Below are 10539 nucleotides of genomic sequence, written 5' to 3' on the forward strand. Positions count from 1 at the left end.
CATTTCTTGTTCGTAAACAAACACGAAAGTATTTGTATTTAATTATTAAACTTAGGGTCCATCCCCAGCTTGTCGTGCTGCCCCTGCCCACAGAATGCACTGAGATGGCAATTGAGACTGGGTATGGTGGTGCGCGCCTGTAATCCCAGCTCTTGGGAGGCTGAACACAGGTGGATCAATAGGAGTCTGAGCTACATAGTGAGACACAGTAGACCTTGTACTGAAGCACACACACACACACACACACACACACACGCAAACTTACTGTTGTTTTATTTCATAAAATAATTTGACAAGTTAACATACCCAAATAAAACAAATTTTATTAATTACAAAAATCAACTTTATGGGGGCTGGGGAGATGGCTCAGTGGAATAAGTGCTTCCCTGGCAAGCGCAAGGACCTGAGTTCAATCCCCGGTTCCGCAAAAATAAAATAAAATAAAATAAAAAATAAAAAATCAACTTTATTTAATGTTATATTTGGCTCAAGATAAAATGTTTCAAAATCTATACTATGAGAGTTTCTGAGGAAGAGAAAGAAAAGCGTTAAATGATAAAACTGAAAATTTTACATTATCAATTGAGGATGTATTCAACTGAAAAATCAGTTTCTGCACTGTATTATAAAAGATCATAAATGTTAAGCATTTATTAGAAAGAGTGAAAGAAATGAGAGAAGAAGCTAGAGAAATAAGAGTGATGAAAGAAACTAGAAAAAATTAAATTTTTAAAAGGAGATATAAAACAACTCACTACCAATGGACTAAAAACAATAATGCCAGTAGAGTTGTCCACAAAGACAATGTAGCTAAAGATAATGATATCATCAGATATTTAAGCCTTTGAGGAAAGCTAGATTTCATGTTTAATGAAATTATTATTCAAGTGTGACATCAAAATATTTTTAGATAAAATATCAGAAATTTTAACTCTTAACGTTTTTATCCAAAGTAAAGAAATAGTGTATCCATGATCCAAAAAAAAAAAAAAATATTGAGCTAGCAAATATAAGCAAATGTGTAGTGGTTAAAATAATAGTGTTAGAAGTAATGATTGCTTCTGAGGGTTGAAAAGTAGAATAGAATTAAAATACCAGACGAAAAACATTGTAAAGGGGAGAAAGGAATTTAAAATTAAAGCTTTCTCTATAAGTACCAATTGCATAACTGGACTTCCTAATTAAAGTTTTCTAAAGTCTTATTACACAGAATGATGGTAGACATGTTGCTTAAATTATGCTTTATTAATTCAACTGATTAAATACTTCAGCATGACACCTATAGTAAATAAAATGGAAGTGTACTTAAAACGTACAGGGAAAAAGAGAAACAAGATGAATTCTATAAAGTTAGGTATATTCATATTTGAGTACCAAGCAACTCTGCCCAAGAAACTTGTATATAAGCAAAAATAAAGTATGCAAAGTTTTCTTTACATCACTGTTTACAGTTGTGAAAAAGCTAAAAATTAAGTGGATAAATGACCTTTGGTGTACTAATGCAATGATATGCTACAGATAATGTAAATGAAACATATCTACATATTGCCATGTATAATACTCAAAATATTGAGTGAAAAAAGTAGAGGAAGGAAATGTAGAGTATGACATCATTTGTGTTAAATTTTCAGACAGGATGGTATTGTATGTGCCCTATAGCTCATATTCAAAAGGCCAAAAACAAAATAGGAAAGGGGTGCAATTTCAACTTCAAAACACTAGCACTTACTGAGAGTAAAACAAAGGCACTGGGTGGAATGTTAGTAACAAGTAACACCGCTTCTTTGAAAATGAAGAGAGTATGGTACTGTTAAATCTAATATGGAAAATATAGGAATGTCTGAGATATTATTTTCTGTACTTTGTTGTATATTTGAAACATTTCAGACTTAAAAATAAAGTTTCAAAGAAAGACTTTTTCCTTGCCCAAATTATGTAAGTTAGAAAAATGTTTTTAAGCCAGTTACTTCAAACCATTTGCTATTCAAAAACTACTTAGCCAAAACTTAGAAATCCAAAGCAAATGACAGCCTATTAAAGAGTAGTTTGGCAAAAGACTAAACATTTCTTTCAACAATGTTTCAATGGCTCAGAAGCAATTTTAGAATCAGCCTTTGGTAATCTCTAACATACTCTGCTAGGAGGGATTCCTGTGAAAATGTATTATTTTATATTTAAATTGTGTGTGTGGCACCATGAGCTCTTCTTGTTCCCACCACTATTCCGTGGTCTGCATATGGGCCTAGAGGCAGAGTGTGCTGTGGGCGAGCCCTGTCCCAGCAGAGCTTATGCTCCGGAGTCTCCAAATTACTATGCTGCTCTTAACCCACAATTCATTGTAATGGGTAACTGACAAGTCATGGATGAAGAGAAAAGAGGTCCATGTATGAGGGGGAAAAAGTGACAGGAGATATAAGATATGACATAGTTCAAGTATCTAAAGAATGTAAAGAAGGGATCAACATTATAAGAAGAGTTCAAGAGTAGAATGAGACTAAACAGAAGTAAACAAAAGCTATGAAACAAAAGCTTAGCATTCAGAAAGAGACCTAGAGAAAAACAGATAAAAGGAAAGACATACTGACTGTCACACAGAAAGACTAATTAGGACCTAAGCCTCAATCCTAAATAATACTGTCTAGTTTTCTCATTGCTGAGACAAAATACCAACACTCAAAGTTAAAGGGAGGGAAGGTTTATTTAGCTCACAGTTTGTAGAGGTTTCAGTCCATAATCTGCTGGCTCCAAGGTGTGGTGATATGTCATAGGAGAACATGAGTGATGGGCAGAAAGTAGCAAAGCAACCAGTGGTGGGGACAGGGGAGACAAGCTTCTTAATGCCACTTTTATCTTATCAGACTGCTGGATTTAGGGCAGTGTCAATCCAATCAGTGGACTGATCCTGCAATCAGCCGTTCTTAATCCCAGCATTACACTATGAATCAATCACGTGCTCTAGCTTCAGCCACCTCTGAAAAAAACTGTATGACTGTATTAGGCTTTGGGGGTACAACTAGACACAAATGATAACTGAAAGAAAATGTAAAATTCAACCCAGCATGGTGGCATATATGTAAAGAGTGAGTCCGGAGGATTGCATTGTGAGATGCTCTCTCAAAATAAAAATAAAAAGGCTGGGGATGTAACTCTGTGTAAAGGCCCTTGGTTCAGTCATCAGTATCAAAAAACAAGAAAGGAAGAGAGGGAGGGGAAGTGAGAGAGGGAGAGATAGATGAAGAAAGGAAGCAAGAAACTTTCAAAGGCATCTCTACGAAATGTAGTAGTAAAAATGGCAAAGACCAGAAAAATGCTCTGCCCTGATAATTTCTCAAGTCCACCTCAGAGAGAGGGCTAGAGTTCTTTCCAGCCATTGAAAATGCCATTTGCTTTGTAATATTTCCAGCATTTTAATTCCAATTAAGAATGCTGAAATATGTGTCATATGTGAGCTCTACAGGAAAAATTTGCAACACCCTCTTCAGAAAATTCATTAGAATGTTATCTCTCAGATCTGGCTGTGGCAAACTGGAAAGCCTTGCATATGATGGAGAGTCTTTCATAAACAAGGCAATCGTTTCTAACTCAGTGTCCAGAGTCGGTTCCAAAACAAGATAGAAAATGCTTTCTGGAAGCTTCCATTAAAATCCTGTAACAAATGTTTCAATAAATCTCAAATATTATAATTCATCACATTTATTCCCCAAAGAAATCTTCAATCAAATCCCTGAGTGTGCAAGATAAATGTGTTGGAGGGTGCAGGGCACTGATTAAAATTGTGGGTTCCTCCTCACTCAGGTTTGGCCTTAAATCTCGCCTCATAGTTTACCTGGGCTGCAGCCGAAGCTTGTCTTTCTCTCAGCCTCAGTGTCCCCATCTGTTAAGTATGGATAATGATAGGTACTTAGGCAACTCTCCTGGGCTAAATAAATTAGACTACACAGGTAAGATGTTGGGTGCTGTTTAGATGGATTATCCATATACTCTGCATAGCGGTGTTGCTAATGACAACTGTGATAGACTGGTAGAGCTATAGAGATAGTGTCTACCTCTAGCCATGATCCTCCAGGCTTTGTTCTGCTGCAATGATCTTGCCACACAGAGTCACTTTCACAGACAAGGTGTCCCCTGACCTGCTGAGTACAGCTGGCCCCTCTGTAATAAGCCCTCCTCTCAGCTTTATTCTGCATTTGAATTGAGTTCATACTGGTGTCTCATCATTTCTAAATGCCAAGCACTTGGCATCTAGAAATGAGGTTGGCAAATACGTCAACCCAACAAAAGCAGCTTTCAGGGAAATATGGACTTGTTCTTACAGAATGATAAGCAAACAATAATTAGTAACAGTGATTAATCTTATCATTGACTCCAAAAACCTATGTGTAACTGCTCCTGCAGTAGGTACGTGTGCCAGGAGATCAGGTATTCTTCCCTTTCATGGTATTTGAATTAAGTTGATGCTAAGTTGTTTAATCTGTTCATTAAGATGAATATCTAGAATTTCTTTCAGCCCATATTTACCTGACACAAAGCAGCCTTATTTCTTTTACAAACAGAGAATTTTAGGGGAAAAAAGAATTGCTGAAGTATGTTGTTTGAGAAAGATGGAAAGAGACTCCTCATTCACCCTGATGCAAGTCATCTGTATACCTACTGATAAACTTTATCTTCGCTATCACAGTAGTATTCTGGGTAGTGGTTAGCCATTACTACATTAACTGTACGATGGGATAGGGCAGTGGATGCACTATGAAGACAGAATATTTCATTATGAACATAGATTACCCACAGAGTAAATAACATCAATAATAATGTGAATGAATCAGCTCAGCAGAATCAAGATACACTTTCCTGGCCATCCCCCCTTCACATTTTATTTTCCTGTATTTAACAAATAGGAGAGAAAATTTGAAGACTAATTGTATATACCACAAGAAAGATAAATCTCTCAATGCTAAATGAAAATACTAAAAACCAGAAAGCCAGGTCTCTTGAATCTCAACCGTGGCTGCCTAATAGAATTCTACCTTTATGTTTCTGAAAGCATCACAGGGACTGCCTGGGAGCAGTCCCCCTCCCAGGAACTCTAGGTCACTGATAGCAAACCTTTCAGAGCTTTCAGTGATACAAACAGCCTGCTACAGCATGGGTGGTACAGGTTTACTACTGTAACAGAAAATGGTACCTCTAGCCAGTATATTTCAGTTTTTTAGTTGCCCAGGTAATAGTTCCTGTTCTACTTCCAATTTCTTTTTTCTCTAGAAAGCACTGGTCACTGTGATGCATAGTGAGTCATTATGATGCCCACTGCATGAAGCAATTTCCAATTTACAAGGCATTGTGGTTCTGTGGTTCCTGTTGTCTATCCAGTATAAGCCCTAGACCACTAGAGATTGAGGCCTGATATTTTGGGAGTGGTCCCAATCAGTGCCTGTTGCCCTAACTAAATCTGCCTCCAAATCCTGGGTGATATTTCAGTGTTTCTATTTTCCAATGCACCACCACTGCTCTAGAATATGGTTAGAGTTCAGAATCATGGTCTTAATCTTTTTATTATAAATTAAGTAGTATGAATGGACTCATCAATGAGACAATATATACTTTTTAGTGAGTAATGAAGAAAGATTTTCTTATGTTAATTTATGTTATAAGCAAGAATAAGAAGTTTATGTATCCCTCCAGGTAAAGAGATTTAAAGAATAAATTACACCTGAAAAGTCCTTATGGATAAGTGAAGATTGGGGAATGTTGAGTTGCCTATTAGAACCTCCTACAGAGTTTTACTGTTGTGGCCTTTCCTCTTCCCCAAAGGCCAAGTCAGACTTTGTGGTGGCCCAGAATGCATAGGATTGCCAAACCCAGCCTGCTCCTGCTTTGGTTTTACCTAGGCTCCTGGAAGCTGAATGGGACCTGTGTAGATCTTCCCTGGAATCCTGCAACCTGGCATTAGATGAAAGAGACTGGATGTTATTGCCACCCTAGCAAACAGCTGGTGTACCAGCCCATCTGCTCACCAATTCAAAGTATTCCACATCTGGCTGTAACTACGGTGTTAGCATCCACTCTTGGACATGTGGCAATGTCCCATCTAAAGGCCTGTGATATTCCAGAACTATTGAGAGTACAGCAAAGGAAAGATAATTTAATTTAAGTAGATATGAATTTATCTTTGATCTGTATTTTCCAGATACCAGGATAAATGTTGATTTGTCCCTCAAAATCCACTAATAAATCAGAGCTTATGAGGCAATCTGATAATTTATAAAATGAACTTTACCTTCTGCACTGTAGGGAACTCAAGACAACTCATTTTCTTCCTTTCTTTTTTTTTTTTTTTTGTACCAGTGATAAATCTCAGACCTTGAGCTTGCCAGGCAGGCACTTATAAAACAACTCTTAAGATGTTATTTTGGTATGTTTATCTGCCGCAGGAGAAGACGTCTGTTGTTTCCTTGTTAATCGCAGTCTTGAAAGTCTATTTCCAAAGTTCTATTGGACTTTTCCACAACTCTTGAAGGGAGTGAGCTGTCTTTTTGTATTCAGAATAGTTATTGACAGGATAGCCTTTTGCCTAGGAAGATGAGAGTGTTTTCTGCATCATCAGTAAAAACAATGGAGTTTTTCTAATTCATATTTGGAAGTCCACCGAGAGAAAGTGAGTAGCTTTATATAGATCTTGAATGAATCTCACAATGACTCTGTTGGCCAAGTCTTTCTGTAATCAACTGGGGCAGTGCAATGCCTGCGTTGGGCTTTTAACCTATCAACATGCTATAGCTTTATTTGATGAAAGATGGCTCTTTGCTGGGTGATCAATAATATAAACAGTGGGTAATTATCTTATTAGAGTTAAATCCTTTACCTTGAAAAAAAATGTGAATCCCACCTTAAGGAAAACTTCTGTTTTCAAAGAGGAATCTTACCTGAATATTTTTGAAACTGCAGCTATTCAAAACACCCTAGAGAAAGAAAACAATTGTTGAATCCTATGCAAGAGTTCAGAAATCATACTAAAACTCTCCATTTTAGCCCAGCAGGGCCACCCAAGTGACATTTCTGGGGAATAGAATCAACTTCCAGTAAATTAACAAACATACACCACAAATGGAAATATTCAATTGAATATTTATAAGAAATAAAAAATTGAAGGTATATTGAAAAGGGAATAAGTTTTTATTGTTGAAATGCCTAATGTTTTAAGCTAATCGTTTAAACAGAAAATCAGGCTGCTATGGGAGGGGAGAGCAATTAACATTTTATGAGTAACTGAGCAGTGGTGCTTGTTATTATGAAAGGAAAAAGAAAAGGAAATACTTTCCAAGTTCATTTTGTTTATTTTAGGTTCCAGAAACAAATAATTTAAGGCGATTTGGTGGTCCCATAACAAAAAGACTTCAAGTCAGGAAACCTGCCTGTGGTGAGTGACTTTTGGCCTGGGTTTTCCTCTAGTGACTTTGAGATTGAGAGCTAGGCTAAATGATTTTCATTTGTGTTTGGTTACACACAGAGCCTCTTCCTAAATGGTTCTGATTTGGTAGCTCTTGGAGATCCACTTCTGGCATCCAAGAATTAGATCTCATGAGTGTAACATATAGCTCAGGTAAAGCTGATGTGTGGATCAAAACATTAAAAGGCTAGCAGTGGAAGAAGAGTTATTGAGAACCACATTCAAAGAGGCAATAAGAAGCAGAATTGAGCTCAAGTCATCTACTGTCCAAAAATCTCTACTAAGTATCTCTGGAGGAGATAGTTCATAATTTGAAAGGGTCTAACATGATATAGAGACTCCTATAAAGAAGTAAGTAAAAGGCCCACCAGTTTGGGCTCTGACTTTTCTTTCAACCAAGGCATTTTTATTCAGTCAGTTTTAAATGAAAGAGTTCAATGGTTAAAACTTATTTAAATTAGATATTCCAAAACAGATGAATCATCTGTACTAGTCCATTTACATTACTACAATGAAATACCAGAGGCAATGAATTTTACATAAAGAAGATGCTTATTTAGCCCATAGTTTTGGAGGCATATAGTCCAAGCAGAACAGCTAGAAGGTCAACAGCTGTCCCTTGCCTGCATGTTGTCATGCTATAGAAGGCAATGGTGGGAACGTGAGGAGGAGTGAGCAATATGTTACATCTAGAGCCAGGAGGGGAGAGAGAATCAGAGAAGTGGGGAGAGAAGGTGAAGGGGAGGGGGAGGTAGGGAGAGAGCTCAAATCTGAGCTTTTGTAACAATCTTCTTAAAGGAAGTACCATGAGGTCCCTTAAGAACTACCTTCTGAAGGCATATCCTAAACCACTTAAGAGCAACACCACTAGGCCCCACTACAGGACCTACCACCTCCAAACGGCACCACCCTGAAGACCATGTCTTCAATCTCAATGGACCCTAAAGGAGCACTAACCCTATATGGAGCATTGCACTTGTTTCCAATTTCTCTGTCTGTTATTCCCACTACTGATCTTCCTGAATTCAGATTGAAAAGCCCATGTCCAGTCATGACCTAAGTGTTAATTTCTTTATATTTTGTCTCAGATTTATCTTAACTGTTCACTTTTCCTACCCACTTCCCCATTGCAATTATTTGAAATGCCCTTTTTATGGTCTGTAGCCCTCAGTTCACATCTTCATCTCACCCTTCAGTGTAGCCCAAGGCAGCTTTTCTGGCTAACAGTTCTCAACTTCTCACTCATGTTCACAAAATCATACTTTCATTATTTGCCACTGTAAGGTGGTTAAAATTCCTGCCAGAGTGGAAAATATTCAACTGTTTGAACAATTTGTCACTGTACATCATTTTTTTATTTATCTAGTAATATGTTATAATTAGGCCAAAGTAGGATTGTTCCAATATTATGTAATAAAGCCTTTACAGTGTTTCTTCTGCCTGGTTTACCTTTTTTTTCACATATGCTACTGAATCTTTCAATTTCCATTGACTCAAAGAATAGTGGATGAGCTCAAACTACATAATGCTATTGTCTAAACAATTATTTTAATTTTATATGTTTATTTATCCTTTCCTTTACAGATGCATATGTATTTTTCTAATTGTAGCCAATTTTTAGTTGTTGATGTATTATTATTATTATTATTATTATTATTTTTAAATTTATGTATTTGGTACAGGGTCTCCCTACACAGCTCAGACTGGTAGTGATCCTCCTATTCCAGTCTCCCTAGTGCTGGGATTATAAGCAAGTGCCACCAAGCCCAGTTTCGGCAGCTGGGTTGGCAGGCCCAGGGTGGGCCAGCATGGCATGTGATACTGGGGTTGAACCCTGGCCTTTGAGCTTGCCAACAAGTGCTTAGACCACTGAGCTATCTCCCCAGCCTGTTGCTTTTTTATTATAAGCCCTTCCCATTTGGCTATGTAATTATCAGTTTTCAGTTAAATAGGTACATAATTTTCCATCCCACAGATGTGCCATAATTCAGTTTAAATCTTTTCTATTGATAGCCATTGTGGTTGTTTCTAATTTTGAGCTATTATAAATAGTACTGCAATTAATAGCTCCATGTATAAATTCTCCTTTTGTTTTATTACATTTGGATAAGTTTCCAAGAGCAAAATTACTGAGCTAAAGATATAAAGACGTTATGGCTTTTTGAAGTATCTTGACAAATTGTTTTCGAAAAAGGTTATATAAATTATACTTCTAACATTAATGCATTCAACTCTCCTATTTCTACTACAAATTTACTACTTATTAGTTCAAAATAAAACTGTATGTTACCAGTATATTAATTTTCATATTGTAGTACATATTCTAGGAACTGCAAATTTTTCATATGTTTAAGTATTGCATTTTCTTTTTATGCAGATTGTTGACATTACTTGCTGGTTGCAACTGTAAATTTCAAAAGGTCATGGCCATGTCGCTGTTGCTTTTTACTGTATAGTAGACCTTAGCACTATTTGTGCATAAATAGCATTCAATATATACTAGTGCTGAAAGTAAACAAATTTTTATCAATCCATATTAGCTCCTTATAAACTATGTACATTAATCATTGGTGTCATCATTTTTTTTTTTTTTTTTTTTTTTTTTTTTTTTTTTGCAGAAGCGGGGATTGAACTCAGGCCCTTGTGCTTGCCAGGGAAGTGCTTATTCCACTGAGCCATCTCCCCGGCCCCCAATTAATCATTGGTGTCATCATTAAAGTAACTTTTTCTTAAGTTTAATATTGTTTAAGAGAAAACAATATTAGAAAGTATTGCTATGCTCTTAATTCTTTCTTAAACTACCTTAAAAGTTAAAAGTTGCACTTATAGAGATGCTAACATACAGATTCAAGTTTTCATCTGTGACTCGACTTTGTTGCTGTAGTAAGTTTTCATCTGGGAATAAAGTCTAATTATCTTGAATGAAGGTCCGTCCTGAGCGCTGAGATATTCACTTGAAACCATAGCCACTAATGCCTCGGAACCAGCACTTTTGGCTTAGCTCTCACCTGGTGTGAGGAGCTGCCCCAGCCGCACCCTAAAATGGCGCCTATTTCCTGCTTCCGGATTCTCTATGCCGCGTAAACAACCTGGTA

This window comes from Octodon degus, unplaced genomic scaffold (genome assembly GCF_000260255.1).
Source record: "Octodon degus isolate 3935 unplaced genomic scaffold, OctDeg1.0 scaffold00024, whole genome shotgun sequence".
NCBI classification, from domain to species: Eukaryota; Metazoa; Chordata; class Mammalia; order Rodentia; family Octodontidae; genus Octodon; species Octodon degus.